This window comes from Colias philodice, chromosome 20 (assembly GCF_061535455.1).
Source record: "Colias philodice isolate Cphi_HAF_F1 chromosome 20, ilColPhil1 Martin Lab GWU primary, whole genome shotgun sequence".
NCBI classification, from domain to species: domain Eukaryota; kingdom Metazoa; phylum Arthropoda; class Insecta; order Lepidoptera; family Pieridae; genus Colias; species Colias philodice.
The window spans coordinates 8,394,386-8,413,704 of NC_143105.1; the positions used below are offsets into that span (position 1 = coordinate 8,394,386).

Consider the following 19,319-nt stretch of genomic DNA (forward strand, 5'->3'; position numbering starts at 1 on the left):
TTAAAAGGACAAAACATAACGAAATATAATTCAACGTGTTCCAAACTAACTTGTTCCAACATCACATTCACCAAAACAATCTATTCCGCGGAACAAAGCATCCAATTGTGTTCTAAGTCCTATCAGTTCTGGACACGTTGTATCAAAACGTTCCACGTCAAATAGAACAGTTCGTACCGCGCGTCACAAGACGTAAAATTGTTTTCCAACTTCGTAAGTCCTGGACACGGTGTATCAAAGTGTTCCAAGACTGTGCCACGTCAAATAGAACAGTTCATAGCGCGTCTAACAAGACTTCAAATTGTTTTCCAACTTCGTAAGTCCTGGCCACGGTGTATCAAAGTGTTCCAAGACGGTGTACCACAATAAAACCATTCGTACCGCGTCTACCAAGACGTCAAATTGTTTTCCAACTTCGTATCAGTTGTGGACACGGTGTATCCCAGCCCGTTCGACGGCCCGGGGGCGCTCAGCAAGATAGGCACAGAGTCGAAGCTGCAAGTGTGCGGCTGGAGCGGGCCGGGCTACGCAATCGATGGCGTGGACAATGGCCTGCTCCGGCCGCCGCAGCCGCACGCTAGCCAGCTTGGCACGGTGTACGCGACCAAACGAAGGCGAAGGAACGGCAAGAGGTTAGTGTTTGAATTTGAATTGTTTCTTGAATTATCTATGTGCGATTTGAATTTGAAATCTAATTTGAATTAGGTATAAGATGAATGGAGTTATCTATCGTATAGAATATAGATGGTTAGGTACTTTATATTTATATAGGTATAACAAGGGTATTACAATTTGAATTACATTTCCCTGTAATATGGGTTTGCCTTTGCATTTAAAATAAATAGGTATGTGAATATCGACAAGAATTAAATATGGCTTTTGAGCGTAAAAAGCTCTACTCCTATAGCTTTTTATTTGTAAAAAATTTTTGGACATAAATTCATTACACAGAAATAATGTCTTTCCTCTCTCATATTAGGATAGATGGTATATTATTTAATTATTAAATAATAAATCAATACGGAAAAAATACTCCACTGAATAGTGATTTTTCACAATCTTTATAAAATCAGTTTCGTCATTTGAAAATTCAAACGGCTAAAGGACTACCTACATCATCTCCTTTTGCCGTAGGTACCTACCTAGTTGAAAATTCTGGAAGGAGATGGTTCAGTTCCCAGTCCTGTAAAATACTATATATGGTATCTATTAGGTATATGATGAAAATTAACCTTAGGTATAGGTATTGTGACCATAATTAAAGTTAAATTTTAAGTTTATTAAATGTGTTAAATTACATATATGCAAATATAATTTTCATTCATTCATTAAATTAAAATAGTTACATAACTAAACTATAACATTATTGTATCTAACTGTAAGAATAGAGATAGAGAAAATATTGCGTGTACTTACTTACTTACTACTTACTATACCTAGTTACTAAGCAGGTAATCTATACATATAATACCTATTAGTCATTAGATACATAATAATATCATAATATACTGAAATATTAATGTATTGAAATTATAGTAGACACTAGCGGTCCGCCCCGGTTTCGCCCGTGGTACATATGAAAAATAGATGTTGGCCGATTCTCAGACTTACCCGATATGCACAGAAAATTTCATGAGAATCTGATGAATTTTGTGACACGAGAATTTTATATATAAGAAGAAAGATATAATTAATTATTCAGGTTAAATCTGTGACACTATTTTACATTGGTAGGTATCTAATTTTATACAAATTAAAATAAACAACTATAAACTCTTAAGTAATAAATACATAATATATACGAAATCAGAAATGTTATATACTTACATTACTATATATTTCTGTAAATATGTAGTTATTTTTTCATATTATATACCTAATAAACGAGGCAGAAATAAAACAAGTTTGGAATTCTCGTGTCTCTGAATTGTATAAATTCTTTTAAAATATCGGAATTTGTATTAGGTATTTTATGAATATAGACTATTGATATGAAAATAAAATAAATTAATAGCAAATATTAGATAAATTATGTCAAATAAATAATTAATTGATATATTCATAAACCGTTATAGGTAGGTATTCGCCCGCTTTGTCCGTCCGCCCGTCTAAAACCTAATAAATTATATAAAAAAACCGCATCAAAATACGTTGCGTAGTTTTAAAGATTTAAGCATACATAGGGACAGAGAAAGCGACTGTTTTATACTATGCACCTAGTGAAGTACCTAAATGACAAATGAAATCTTATAATACCACAGATTAAATAATATTTATCAATTCACAAATAGTCGATAATTCGACAAGATGCAATATAATTCTATAATATCTATTTTAAATGCAATAATATGACCTCGCATATTATTATTTCATTAAGGATTTCCATCGGAAAATTCGCTGCGTTTTTTAGCTCAAATTGTTTGATTACTTCTTATCCGAAACAAAGTTGATATGAATTTAAAATAATTTAAAACATTGTATTTAAAGTAATATTCAGAATATTATATACCTGTTGGTCTAAGCGTGATGATATATAGCCTAAAACCTTCCTCAATAAATGGGCTATCTAACACCGAAATAATTTTTAAAATGAGACCAGTAATTCCTGAGATTAGCGCGTTCAAACAAACAAACAAACTCTTTAGCTTTATAATATTAGTACAAAGATTAGTTGCTTCTCTTGTTCCTAAATTAAATAATAAATAATCATCAAAAAAGAAAACATACATTTACATTTTTCTGTGTAAAAAAAATATTCATATTTTTTTGTAAAAATCAATGTTAAGGATGAAAACATGCGAGAGCGTTTGTATGGAGATAATGCCAACCATTTTCTCTATACCTTAGTCCTAACCAACATCAAAACCGGAAAGGCAGAAATTGAGAGGCTTTAGGTACATACTAGATAGGATTATGTGGTTTTCATGGAGATATTCAATTCATTTGTTATGCATTTTACAATTAGGTACAGATAGTATGTTTAACGCGTATTGTGTAGTTAAATAATTATAAATATGTATTGTAGATTTGAATCCACGTTTGGGCATTGTGTAGGCTTTATTATAAGTTGGATAGTATTACGATTACAATATGGGGGTCTTCAAGCAAAGAGTGAACGGGCACCTTCTAGGGAAGCGCGCTCCATCATAGCCCATAGGCCACATCTCAGCTCACCATCAGGCGAGATCGTGGTCAAGAATTTCCCTAACATAGATAGGTACAATAAAAAAAATTGCGTTCCGAAATATGATTATTATCGATTCCTACTTTTTCAGTGTAGATGAATAATTACAAAAAATTACATTTATACAATGCACAGAAAAAAAATATAACATTCTCAAGTAAAATTTCCTAACTTCCAACAAAATAGAAAATGGCGTTTTAACGAACTGCCAAAACTGTCCGCGTGACGAAAGACACGTTCAAAAATTAGTCTCGGTCAATAAATATATTCGATTATAGTTATGAGGTGAATAATCGATATATCGATTTAAATCGATTGACGCCATGCAATTCGCGATTGGTAATAGATAACGGATTTGGTAAACTGTGAAAATGTTAACCGTTCAGATTTTCGTTAAGTTTCAGGCTGGTTTAAGTTAAAAAGCTGTGTATAGTATTTTTATTAAGTTACATAGTTTTCGAGTTATAAGGAGGTTAATGCAGGCTCCAAATGGTTGTCGCGGAAGAATTCCAACAAATACCCGCGGCCCCATCATTAAAGCGGCTCGACGGAACACAGTGGGGTTTTAGTCGGTAAGAATCCGACATAACCCACGGCTCCTTCCCCGGGGGCCGTGGGTATCTTTGGAAGATTTCCCCACTATAAAAAAAAAAAAAAAAAAAGGCTCCAAATGGTTCGTGTAATATTACACACGGCTGCTGCTCGCCAGTTCTCTTCGCTTGAACTCGGCTTGACAGGCTGCCGCGTGTCTAGATAACTATAAAATAGTGGTATAATCTAGTTACCATCGTCAACATCTATGATAGATACTCAAAAATATTTACTATTTCGATTTTTAATCAAAAAAATAATTGTAGTAATTTTTTACATACAAAAAATTTTTTAGCATTTGAAATAACATTCAACCTAAACATTACATTTAACACCGAATCTATTAGTGAATTATAAACGTAGGTAGGTTCTCATGGTACTAAATAAATGTAGATAAATTAACCACCGTCAAAAAAGGTATAAATTTTGTATTGAACTTTAAATACAGTCTAGAACTTAGAAGACTTAGGGCTGATTTTTCAATGCTTGGTTAAAACTTAGGTATTCGTCGAATAATGTATAAAACTACCATTTTAAAAACGTATTCTAATTGCCCGTATTTGACAGATTACGTGACATTTAATTAATATTATCGTGTAATACTTTATTGGACGGATAAGTTTTATCCAAGCATTGAAAAATCGGCCCTTAGACTTGTTAAAACACTTATTTCAATAATTTGAGATATTACCATATTATTTCAATATGACCCTTATAAAACAGGAGCAGATACCTAATAGCATAGGAGTCATTGACCAAAAATGACACATGTATCTACATCCGTTTTAAACATGTAATGTAACTTTGCAATAAACAAAGATATTAATTTATTATTTTATATCAAAAGGCAAATGTACCTACCACCTATTTATGGCTAGCAAGAATCCATAATAATCAACATAACCAGTCTAAAATGAGATATTATTGAAGACAAGAATGAAGAAACAAAAGGGTTGGATAGTCTGTGACCTTTTCACATATTTGTGTCAGCGATAACAGAATAAATAAACAACACTATTGGAAAGGAATTATAATTCGATTGAGGGGCCATTAATTTAGCATTAAATGAAGGCTTCACCCTGGTAATAAGGGCCAGTAATGTACTGCTTAGTGCCTAAAGTAATTTCTTACATCAACAGCTAGAATTGATAGCTACATGTCATATAACAATTACCTGCAATCTACATAATCTAAATTCTTAAATAAAACTTAACCTTGTATTCTTTTTTTTGCTTAAAATGCAATTTATAAATTCACTTCATTGCCTACATGAAAATACTACCTACCTACCAACTATCAAAATTTTCCTCTCTCACATTTTTAGATATTCTTAAAATCTCCATACCTATTACGTGAAGTGTAATCTTCAGATATTTATGGCCAATTTCCAATTACCTATATTATATACCAATAATATACACTTGTATAACAAGTTATATCGACGCAGTAAAGAGTATAATTTGTAATTAATGATAACCTGGTTGGTGATCGTTTGAGTGCCCAGTGACCATGCGACAACTTGGTGTTTGTGTGGACGTATTATGTAAGGAATTCTTTGAATCTATGAGATTTGAAATTCACTAGGTCACAAGATTTTTTTATTCATTATTTTGGTCATTTGCTGCCTGTATTATCTACATAGAAAGATATTTTATTTATCAGTCAATTTTCAAATACTATAAAACAAAAATACATATCACCTACACAATATCTCTTACTACCAACAACACACAATAAAACAAAAAAAAAATCATGTACACATTATATGCACCTACATAATGCAAAAACTATAAACATTTACTCAAAATATTACACCAGCTCTTCGATCATCGATATGTCCAAATCTTTTGAATGATAAATACGTTCACAAACTTGAGTATTTATTTGGCGCCATTAGTGCAAATTTATCAGTATCCGACTATAACAACGTTATTAACCGCAAGATAAAGTGTAAGAGGTAATGCATCAGTTTAATACGTTAATCGCAATATATAATAATTAAAGGGTAAAAATCGTAGGCATCTGCTGCAGGTGTTCCAAGCCTTCACACTTGCACCGCTTATATGTTATCTGTATTGTTATGATTGTAATTTTTAATTGCTATTTTTTTTGTGTGTTTCAAAGTGAAGCCGCTAAAATGGTTGAACTATCGCCTTAATTATATCACGTTCCGAGTTTTTACGCGCTCTTCCAAGCATGGCAGAAGTCAGAACGTAGTAGCGGTCACCCATCAATAGGCTGACAGCGCCTAGTGACACTTTACCCGCTTTTCGATGCGTGTGCGCAACTAACCGAAACATGTAGACTTTCTTTATCTTTGAGATACGTTTGAATTGTTAATTAATTTAAGGGTATAATAGAAATATGAATATTGAAAAGTTGCAGTTCGTTTTGGGTACATGATTTAATATTATGTCTATTTTTTCTATGATTTATATAAAAAAACCGAATGTCATCTGCAGTCCTGTATTCGTTAATGCTTTAGTTACATGAATAAGGTAGTCAAACATTATTGTTATTCTAAGAAATCCTAGCATCTTCGATAAAATTACCTGTTATTCAAAATTACTTCTTACCTATTAAATATTTATATTTTTAGTTTTAATGTATGCCATACTATTTCTATGAATACTTAGTGTTATTATTTAGCACTAACTTTAAAATATATATTACAGTGTTACTATTATAAATGAAGGGTTAACACATGTGCAGAATAGTTTAATAGTGCAAGTTTTATTAAAGACAATTCGAATAAAAATTATTAATTTTATTCCCATCATGTTCTGCGATAATGTCAGTAAATTTATTGTTACGCGTATTACAGTATTTATAACTCATTCTCTCTAGGTAGGTACTATTTTTATTTAAATATGACAATAAATTAATAAAATTTATATTTTCAACTATTTCCCTGATTCAAAACGTCAGTTTACCCTGCTCTACCTGTAAAAAACAAAACAACAGAGATAGAAACAATCTCAACATGATCTCAACAGATTTGAATGAAATAAAAAGACTGTCAATACAAAAAATATATACAAATTAAAATCCATAGCAGCTATTATGAAGAACGGATAATCACTGTAGTCTGTAGCGAAAATCTAGTAGGTACCTATACCTTAACACGTAAAAACATAATAAAATCAATCACACCAGCCTACAGCGCGAAATGATTTATCGAATTTAAATCACGTCCAAACACACAATTATCAGTCCTTAACCACAGTGATATGGAACAGCTTTGGGCATGTACCTCGTGACCCGTACAATAATTGTTACCTATCTTGTAATATCATCAATACATGCTCTTTCTTCATTCATTGGTTGGTTTTTGAAGCCTTTAAGATATGTTAATATACTTCTGCCAATGTGAGGTTATGCTGCTGATAGAAATATGGCCCAATAAAGTATTACACGATAATATTAAAATGACACGTAAATTGTCAAATGCGGGCAATTAGAATACGTTTTTAAAATGGTAGTTTTATACATTATTCGACGAATAAGTTTTATCCAAGCATTGAAAAATCGGCCCTTAGTATAAGTGGGATGAGATATTTTGGTAATAGTATTTTGAAGTTCCTGAAAAGGACAACGATAGTATATATGTTTATAGTTTTTAATGTGTAGGGTCGTAATATGAAATGGTGATTGCTATGACGTTCTTAGAAGTGTTATTTTTAAAATAAATGGTTGAGATTCAGTATTCAATAAACTGAATGATGAACATATGCATTTATAAAGTCTTTTTACAATTTCTTTTTACATTCTCATTCAAGCGTTACATAATTAAAAGAGTTTGATCAAATCGTTATGATAACTTTTATGAAATGCCGAACATAACAGAAACCGATCGACACCTTTACTGAAACTTACGATCTCCTATGACATGGTGTTGTAGCTCCCAGCTTCTCTTTCAATTCTTTCCTATTGAGTTTTGGTTATCAACTCCATAATATTAGGAGTTTCTTGTCGATTCTTCTCCATAGATACTGCTTTCCGATCGTGGTAAATGTTAAAACCGTTATGACGATTCAAAAGTGCATCTAGAAGTCTAATTGAATAAATAAATGTTTGAGTTTGAGTTGATTTATAAAAGAAAACAATACTGATCTTATTATCAAACCCCCTCGCTCAAAACTCTTATTTTCACGCGTTCGACCACCATTGAAACAGGAAATAAATTCGCAATAAAATGCTCCATATTTAGAGTGATCGTACGGGATGCAAGAGTTGTATAAATGAATTAATTTTCTGCAGTTTTCACCGCAAGTATGGGCTTCACGCTCCGTGGGTCCGTTAGAGACGCGCTTCAACTAATACGATGGATTTGGATTTTAACGTCGTTTATGTTGGCTTGGTCAGTGTGTGTTTTAGTATGATAGCATTTACTAATTGAGAGGATGCGATAGAGATGAGGATAAGAGGATTGTTTTTAGAGAGACAGAGGCACTTTAGAAATGAAAGACTCGCAGACTTCTTATTCATGAGGTCAGAGGTGCATTAATTTCTCCAAGCAAAACAAAATAATTTGGAAAATCCAAAAGTGCACGCCTCATAATTTTTTTTAATAAATATTTATTAGTTATTATTTTTGTTTATTTAATAACAATTAAACCACATCGAATCAGACCCTGAAAAATGAAAGGGTTCTATTCCTGAGCATACTCAAGCGTAAGAGAAAAAAAAAAGACTCGATTAGTAAAGTATTTCGGTCGCTATCGTGTTAAAAAGAAAAAGGATCCGCACATACAGACACACGGACGTCCAAGACAGAACTTTTTTAAACTGTTTTTTAACTAGTTTAAATAACAATAAAACCGGCCAAGTGCGAGTCGGGCTCGCGCACAAAGGGTTCCGTAGCAGCAAATATAATAAATTACAGTTAAATCAACCTATCTCAAAAACTATAAGAGATACTTTGATCAAACCAAAAATCGTTGAAAGAGTTAATTAGCATGCATCACCTCTATTTTTTTTAGAATTTTATACCCCGTAGTTATAAAAATAGAGGGGGGGGGACATACTTTTTACGACTTTGAGAGCTGATATCTCAAAAACCGTTCACTTTAAGAAAAATGTTTTTTAGAAAACTTTATATCATTTTAAAAGACCTTTCCATTGATACCCCACACGGGTATGTACATCGAAAAAAAAAATTTCATCCCTCAGTTACATGTATGGGGGGCCCCACCCCCAATTCTTTTTTTTACTATTTAGTGTCATATTTTTGTAGCGGTTCATACAACACATATTTCCATCAAATTTCATCACTGTAGTACTTATAGTTTCCGAGTAAATCGGCTGTGACAGACGGACAGACGGACAGACGGACAGACGGACATGACGAAACTATAAGGGTTCCGTTTTTGCCATTTTGGCTACGGAACCCTAAAAATGACATCAAAAATATCATGAACGTTAAAATTAGTGTTTTTTCTTAATATGTGTGTGTATGTATTATCTTACAAGTGCAATGTATGATACATAAAGACATTTTAAGTTTGAAAAATCAGATGTTTTGCGCGAAGTGACAGTAGTACCCACCTCAACGCTTCGCTTATGAGGCGTGCAAAATTACTCGAGATATCTTATAGTTTAGAATGTGATATTCAACATTATGGTAGGTACCATTGCTTTTTAGAATGTACGGAGTAAGTTGTCTATGCGTTTTACCTTTACTATTATCAAGCAATTTGTTTAATGTGCTTAATCTGTTAAAAAGCAAGACGTACCATCTTTATAAGTTTATAAATGCTCTTGTATAAAAATATCAGCCTTTTATAATTTACCTAAAGTAGCAAAATTAAGCTGAAAAGCAATTAGGTACTTACCAATATTCAAACTCTACTGAATACTTACCAATAGAGCGCATATTTTCCTAACAAAATACTATACAATAATGTTATTCACATCATATTTTGTTCAATATGCCCCAAGGAGTAAAGTACATGCATACTATGGTACAAGTAAAGCCGCGTGCACAGTGCAATATAACTGTCAGTACAACACATTTGCCATCTAATTTGCATACAACATGATTTCTTTGATTTATGAGGAAATAGGTTTTTGCTATTTTAAACCGTTGATGATTATATTATTGTACTTATGTTTTGTCATTGTGGGGTAGTGGGAGAGGTGGGAGTACGTGGGTTCGAATCCTGATGTGTTTAAAAAAATCTATTTTTTAACAAGGAATTGATACGTCGTGTTATTTTATGGTTCGGGAATGAATGTTTATACCGTTTATTAATTTTCCCTATCAATAAAAGTATAATAAAGTACTAGGTACTTGACAATAATACCTACTGTTGTTCTTAATTTTGTGTAAAGTGGAATTTGTAATGTCATTCAAAAATTGATTTACTGTAGGTACCTAATAGTATGAGAAATAAGTTTGATTTGTTTCTTATTTAATATCTACTTAATATAATATCATAAGAAGCGAGTGAAACCGCGGGGGATAGATGGTTTATATTAAATTAAATCATATTATACACACATTATTAAATTATATTCAGCAAGATATGAACTAAACTCCCCATTGTTCTTTGACATTGACTGATTATCTTCAATCTTCAAGAAAAACAAATTATTACGTACTCATCTAGATAATAATCATTGCAATCTTTTATCAATTTCTTTCTAGTACTTTCTAGGTCCAACACAAAAAGATCAAGCAAAATTGAACTTTACCCCTATGTAATAACATCGCTATTGGATTGTTTGATTATGCCTAATATATATAGGATGAAATACATTAATCATAAACCATCAAATTGTTTAAAATCCTAATCCGATTAAAGGATTTTCACCTCTATTCCATACGAGTAAAGTTCAAATTGTGTAATTTAGGTTATTTAAGGCGAAGGTGCTACAAGATTGACATTTAAATAGTTAAGTGGAAGTGAAAGATGATAGTTTTGATTAAAATTTGAAAATAATTGCGTCTCCCACGAGGTTGTAATGGCTCCGTTTTTTGTTAAATCCAATGTTTAGTCGCAATTGTACTGTTCACTTCCTGTGGTTAGATTTCTAGTTCAGGTCAAAGTTAAAAAGGTTAACATACTGTGACTAACAAATGTAAAAGTAATATTTTCTAAAAAAATACATGTGAATGGAATTTGCAGGTATTTTTTCTTATTTTCCCAATAGGTATTTGTAATTCCAAAACAATATTTATACTAAATTCTACGTAACAAACTGTCATTTGCAACAACAGATACTCCACCACACCAATTCAAGACATCCCGACAGACAAACGAACAAAATAACGCTGCTTTTACGTTATTTTCCACGAATCGTTGATGCGTTTCATTTCCATCAATTAGTTGGTAATTGCGAGCGGACAGATAAAAATAGTGGTGTGGAGATCCATGCGGAAAGAAAACATCTTTACAAGAATAACTGCAAATCGAATAATTTATTTGGTACACGCCTTAAATGGACAAAAAGCAATGGAGTCGAATCTACTTTTTATTTTGTGAAATCTGAGGAATGATAAAATGAGTGTTTAAATTGATTGATATAAGTTGAAACTGATAAAGTAAAAAAATGCTAACACATTGTAATTCATTTCAAGGAGTAAGCTCATTTCTAATTAAATGTGCAACAATTTTTAAAATTTATAGATTAACATTATTTAACTCTTTGATGATGATTAATCAGAACCCGTCATAAATTATTTAAAAGTATGTATTAATTATAACAAGTAAAGTGTAGAAAGTGTGGAAAAACGTTTTCAATACATGTTAATATGAATTTCAACATTCTGTAAATAATATTAATATGAATAATCGAAGCATATGACCGTTGGACAATAAAAGCAATGGAGTAGATTAAAAAAATAAGTAAGCATAACAGTTTTTTAACCAGTCATAAAATTTTTAAAGCACGTTGACAAAAATATAACACGTTGGATTATTTTATTTCAATTTTATCATGTTACTTTGAAAATGACAATATTTTATATGAGTGATTTTATCAGCAAAACTTACATTGTTACAAGTATTGCCATATTATCTAAAAAATTAAAATATTTTACAGAAATAAAATGCAGGAAAACAAACATTTAATCCTGTACGTTGGATAAAATAAAAATAAAAACAATGATAAATAGCCTATGTAACATTGTCATTTAGAGAAATAAAAATTGTCGGCTATTTCAAAGGGCATACATTTAACGGTTGAAATTATAGCACGCGATATTAGTCCATATTACTATAGATGAAAAAATGATATTCCCGTAACGCAATTAAGACCTTTGACATTTGCAAAAACATCTGTCGATTTGAAATTTTAGCGGGTGGTCCTTAAGCGATGGTACTTGAAACTCAGAAATTGATAAGTCTAATTAAATTGAGTTCTTGTGATTACTATAACGAGAATTTTAATGATAAAATTTTATACGAGATGGAAGTAATGCGAATTAAATTTAATTATTTTGTAGTATTAATGGACTCCGGCCATTTTGTATTATTAGCCTTGTCATAATAGTTCGTATTATTATGATGAATAGAAATCTTAAATGTAGGTACTTTATATGAATAAAATTAAACTGAATTTATTAAATTTATATTCTATTCTTTATCCCGCGGTTTCATCCGCATTGCTCCGCTCCTGTTGGTCTTAGCGTGATGATACATAGCCTTCCTCGATAAATGGGCTATCTAACACCGAAAGAATTTTTCAAATCGGACTAGTAGTTTCTGAGATTACCGCGTTCAAACAAACAAACATACAAACAAACTCTTCAGCTTTATAATACATATTAGTATAGATTAGTATAACTATAGATTTGTAAATACCTATATTCTCAATAAATACATTAAAATTAACAACACAACCTACATATTTCCAATTTTCATATCGATTAAACATTTTTAAATGTCGCGCTATTATGTAATAAAATTCCTGAAATAAATAAATTATTTTATGCAATTAATTTAAACACTAATTTATTTATATATTTTGCCCTTTCACGCATATCGAGTTGTTTTTAAGTTGTCAAACGTGGCTAGAATACCGATAAAAATAATGAAAAATAAATATTATGGTTATGAATTATAACCATATTATAACATACCTAAGTATCTATAGGTAAAACATAATTTAATGCAGTCAAAGTCTCTTACCCTTTGAGTACGTAATTTTAAAAACACAACAACCATTATTTTACACAAACATTAAAATCCAAATATTCAGAAGCAATTTGAAAATAGGTAAAGCTGTCGTAATCTTCTGAAAGTTGATAAGCAGTTAATTGAGCTACAGCTCACGAGGTATTTGCCATAGTATATATGAGTATGGCCGCCAAATATTGTACAATAACAGTCGTGAAATCGTAACACACCGTAACATACGTGACTGATAGTAACATACGTGATTTTGTTAAGCCTAGTGTACATTACAACTAATAATGCAGGAGATTTTTTTTACATTTCTGTTTTATATTGTTAATTAAATTATTTGATTAAATTACTTTAAAACTCAATAAAACAAATTTAAATATTAAAGAAAAAGTTTTATTTCTCAAATTTTGTATTTCTATAATACTTACAAATGCAAGAATCATTCACAACTTATGATGTTAATTACGAATACGAATTATTATAGTAAAAAAGTTACTAACTTCCGAAACATGATAGTTTTTGAAGTGGGTTCTCTTTATGTAAAAAAGTAAATTTTTAACTTTAGATTCTCTAGTGAGTACTACCCCTAAGAGCCGCTCACGGATGTTACGTAACACAATAGTAACACATGGTATCATTCGTGAATAAAAATATGGTTGGACATAACCTAAAAAGCCTTTATTCGCCAAAGTATTGTAGTAATAAGACGCCGCATAGTTTGATTTGTTACTAGAACACTAAAGCTACACACATAATTTAAATAATATAGTAAATTTGTATTCTTACCTTGCATAATTCTCACTCAAAATTATTAAAATGTTCTGGGACAAAAATGCCGACTTCCTTTCGATCAACTTTTACAGTAACAAAATGGCGATTTTTTTTTCTAAATGTAGGCCAACATGTAAATCGGTGTTGCCCCTACTTAAAAATATTTTTGTGGCTTGGATATCTAGTTATTTAGGGTGTTATTTTATGGTAACCGTGCGTGAAGTATCATTCGTGAAAAAAAGTGAGACATAGTTTTAAGTGAGTTTTATATTAATTTCTTTTATGTTATTTTTATTAGAACTTGTTAAAACTATCCACAAGTTTACAGAATAATTTAGAAATACCAAAATTTTACAGGTATCAATAGATTTTTGCATAATTTTGTGACTTCAAAGTGTGAGATGACTAAGTGGGACACATGATTTTAGTATGGAAAGGAAAATAAGCATTTCAAAAAAAAAAATATTGAGCTTGTTAAAGGCACTCAAAATTAATTTAAATTATTAATATAATGATAAATATAACATAGTGAAGCTGAAACTATTTAAAAACTACCATAATTACTATATAAAAAAATCTGGTGCTATATAAAATGACAAGGACATTTTTTTTTTCTTGAATGTACAATTTTTGGCGGCCATACTCATATATGTATGTGCTTCATATCATTAGTGGTCTAAAAGTATTTGTGTGAAAGCGATAAACGTTTTCTCATCTACATCACTGCTCATATGTCATAGTACAAAATATAGTTCGACTACACACACACACACACAACACCATTATACATACCAAACAAAACTTGACAGTTTCTAGAACCTGCAGTAGCAGACTAAGGTACCAACAATACCTGTGAAAGGTACTTCCAGTAGGTACTACCTTACCATAAATAGACTGATGACCATACTATGTATTCATACATACTCCAGTTAGCCAAACCCTTCACACTACACACACTTATGATACAAAATAAAATACGAACGACTTTCATAATTGGGGCTTATTATGCCGCATCAAACAAATGTTTCGGAATTCATTCCACGAAATCTATATAAGTAGCGTCAGAAGAATAATCCTGCTCTTTTGTAATAGCGTCAATTATTCGAGATTATATGTATTACTCGCCAATTATAAGTTTGTAATTTCGTTCGAAGGATGCGGGAATAGATTCTTGCGAAGTGTGTTATTTTGAGTGCGTTGACTTATAGGAAATATATAAATGTGGTAAATTGTTACGTTTAATTATATAGGTGTTTAGATAGGTGTGCTTTTTTTAAATGTAAAAGCGTAGAATACATTTGGTGTGCCTTGTGACCTTTTACTGATTTCCAAAATGAAAATTTAGAAGGAAGGAGATACTGAATAAATATTTTCTACATATTTTAACGGCGATTTGTTTACCTACTTACGAAATTTGTAGAGACCATCAATAAGTCCATAGAAACTCATGATTCCTCTAAAAAGTTAGAACTACCATATTATAAAGAAGTTTAGCAAGCGGTTTACATAAAAAGATGAACTGTAAATTTTTATTTTTTTTTTATAAATTGATAATGATCCAAAAAATGAATTGCCCACATTGCTGACGCTACTCCATCCTCCGGGCACCGTTTAAGCGACTTATCATTATGTAATTACTATCATTGTACACACACATTGTATTGTTCATAATCTATGTAGGGACGGAATTGGATGATCCGATTTTGAATTCAGATGTACTAGTGAGCTAAATTTTTTAAACTTGTAGGTAGTAGAAAGTTTTCTGAACATTTTTCATCGGATATGGGGAAAAATATCTGCAAAAAAAGAGAGATTGTTTTTAAATTATATTCATATTATTCATTTGGAATAGGTAAGGAGGTATGTATTCAAAACTATTACAATATAAATGAATAAGACTTGCCAATATCATGCGTAATACGGTAATAGAACTTAAGTTACCTACAAAAGGCACGTATGGATCGAAATTCATCAGATTTCAACCTCAAACCCAATACAACATTTGAAAAGCCAAATACTGATAGTCCTTATTCTTTGAGTGGAATATATTGTTAAAATCGTTATATACATAAACATAGAGTATTATATAAGAAAATCCATACAATACTTTATACCCTAATAATTCGCACATTACGATTACGTCAGGAAGCAGTTCAAAAGAACTATATTGGACAAAGAAACCGCTTCCAAGAATCCTGTGATTAAATTAATCAGAGTTATTAGATTTTTTCATGAATTTCAAAGGACAATGACTTGCTCGTTGTGGTTTGAAGGTGAAATATTAACTATTAACGTAGAATTTCATATTTAATTGGTGCTAGAGAGTTCTATAATTATAACCTTTTTAATCATGGTTTAAATAGTGTTTTCTCTTGTTGATGAAGGGCGAGTATAAGCTAAAAATATAGATTGCGATAAGATATAGATTATAGATAGCGTCCAAAAGTTTTTCATTTCTTCAGTTTTAAAACATACCTACAGGTAGGTAATAAGCCGTTGCGTTCGCGTTGGTCCGATTTCTTGTATGAGAATAGAAATACCAAATTCATTCATTCATTCTTCGAACACAAAGGTCATACTACTTTTACTGTATCTGCTTGATATCTGCTATACAGCCTAGATGTACGAAAATGTTCTAATTTTTGACATATAAGAAGAATTTGGCTCCAAAATTAATAAAACAGGCGTGAAAACAATATATCTTGCGACAGCCGTGCTCAGATAATTCCCTGTAAAACCTTTTCAAACCCTTTCGTCTCGCAAAAAGGTCAAACTGAAGCTGACGTTAAGAAGTTAAATGTTTAATGATACGGAAAATGATTTGGTTTAGTAACTTAATACTGTACACTGGCTACTTATTACCCGCAAGGAAATCAGAACCTTATTATTAAAGGCGTTTAATTTCAATTCAGGACAACACTTTTCGTGCACGAGCTTTCATGTAACTTTGAGCTTAAATTTAAAGATTTAAGGTTGAATTTTGGGTGGTAAGCTCATGACATTTGAGTTGTGGTAAGCCACTGTTTAGTGTCGGCTTACACATACGAGTTTCGATGTCCAAAATTCGATTCCCGTTTACTTAAGCTTGTTCGGAGAAAAGTGTTTTGTTGGTTCAATAAATAAAAATAGTATAGGTCGCGGTTTTAAATTATTAATTAATACAGCATCACCGAAAAAATTAGTCCAATTCTTAAGAGAAATTAATTGTCACATGGCAAAGATGGGGACGTAAGTTTACTTTTTTAAACTTTTTGGCTAAAAATGTATCCAGCCACATTCAAATTAATTTCAATTAGTTACGACTTACACCTAATGATGATATCCAGATACTATTATTATCTTACGCTAAAAAAGTATAATAATCTCAGTCTGTGCAACCTTCGCTAAGAGAGCTTTATGTTTCTTAAGGGACTGCTCTAAGCAAATGACCAACAGCGTTATAGCACGTTATACACTGAGAAGACCGATAGTTACAATTCAAGATAGGTTCTCCAATGCCCAGTTGTTCCTCTTATGAAATATCATCTCTTTCAACTATGGATAGAAGGCGTAGTTACCTATTACACTAATTTTTCGCGAGTGTTGAATATAATAATTGTTTATGAATTATGCCCACTATACCAATTTCTTTTCTATTTCAATTTAGAGAGATTGATCTGGTTCCTGTCTTAAAATACTTCATCCTATCCTACACTAAATAATACATACGAAATGAGTCTCACAATCCAACCACAACATTAATAAACCTCACATCTTAAAACCTCTAAAACACGTTGAAGGTTCGCTAACAAGCTTCCCAAAGGGTAAAATACCCACAAATAATATCACAATTTATAAGATCATTTACACTAACAGTTGCATACATGTACAAGCATATTGAATTGTCCCCCACTGCGCACGCGCAAAGCATACCGATAATTAAGACATATATCAGCGATCTTTGACAGCAACGGGATAACGATGTTCAAATAACGTTATTTTGTTATGTTTCTATTAATGACAGTGTATATGGGAAATATAATATACCTAATTACCTAACCAATGTCTAATATCTGGTATTCACTATCACTAAAAATGTTGACTCTACAAAAATTTAACTATTATTATCGATCTCGCTATCTAATAAGCAAGCTAACACTCATAAATTCATTCGAATTTGTGTCTTCTGTTCACAATAAAAGATACTTGCATTACGAACATTGTATTATGCTAATGTAGCTGTATTCTATTCAACTAGCTTCAAAAACTACTAATGCCAGTTAGACTAAATGATGTGCAAACCCTATTTGATCTGAAACTAAACTGATTATGTTTTTAAATATTTTTTAAGTAAAAGCTAAAATGTTTAGTAAGTATAAGACCTTAGAACTATGCTAATAATATAATAGACAAGTAGCTCTTTTGCTGGTTGTCATTCAGAATTGACTGAATCTTCTTGAGAGCATATGTTTATCTATTTTCCTAGACTTTACAAATACAACTCAAAGTAACAAAATCAAATAATTATAGATATTATAAATTATAATTTATACGAAACAAATAGCAAATCGCGATACCTACTGATAGTTTTACCTTCTTTTCTGTTTACAAATATATTTTAAATAAATTACATTTATAATTTTGAAACCAAAAGTCAAACGGTCATCACAAAATTTAAACCGAGAAAGCTAGTCACGCTAAACCTGTGATCATACATTCCCGACTTAGGGCGCATTAGCCAAAAATTACTGAGCACAACTAACAATGAGGAATGCAAATTTGGGATGAAAGAGGCTACTATTATGAATCTGTATACATTTCTTTATTATAGAGTTTAGGCAGCAACGGTCGATTCTCCCAAATCTACGCAATACTGTGCTCATAAAATTTTATAATCTGCTTCTTTGTTTTTATTTCTCCTTTGTTTTCATTAGGCTCCGTTATCTGCAGTTATTTTTGATACCTACATAATAAGATAACTACCTTTTGATTCCAATTGCTTTCTTCTCCAGTGCTTTATTGAAATGGCTACTGTTTCTTCTATAGGTACTTATAGTGTGTGTGTGTGTGAAGTCCCATGTCCCCTAGTTGTAAGGGGCAGATGCATTATACATCTGTTTCACTGATCCGAATATCTTTAGGGACAAGTAGGTGATCAGCCTTCTGTGTCCTGCCAGACCGAGATATTTTTTTTATATCTTCGTCTCCACCGGGAATCGAACCCAGGACCCCTCGGTGCTACGCTCACGCGTCAACCACTGTACCAAGGAGGCGGTCAAATTCTATACTTATAGGTATTTTTTTTATAAATTGTGTGTTTGATTAAAAGTACGTGTGTACGTAGTCTTGATTGTTACTGTGGCAACTAAATATATTATAATTGAAAGTAAGAATATCAATAGAATAACAACAAAAATATCCTTGAAAGATCACAATTTCTTAAGACCAACAATGTTTTGCCGATTGCTTGCTTACTATCAAAGAATACAACACGTATAGCATTCTAGCATCAAGACGACATCCACAACTACATCTAGGCTGGCACATCCAACGGGAAATCATAATCACATCTCGACCTTCTACACGGCACGCCATGATTAAAAATCAGCAACCATCACGCTATCCATTGACAGATACACGGTCGCGTGCCACAACCACGTGGC

At 31.7% G+C, this 19,319-nt stretch overlaps 1 protein-coding gene across 1 annotated transcript in view; it reads left to right on the plus strand.

The window, feature by feature from the left end:
* Positions 1 to 370: 370 nt before the first annotated feature.
* Positions 371 to 19,319, plus strand: part of ss (aryl hydrocarbon receptor spineless) — a 101,062-nt gene continuing 82,113 nt past the window's right edge. Inside the window, exon 1 of the mRNA XM_089708087.1 lies at positions 371 to 632. The gene's annotated coding sequence lies outside the window, so the exon portion shown is untranslated. The remainder of the gene's footprint in view (positions 633 to 19,319) is intronic.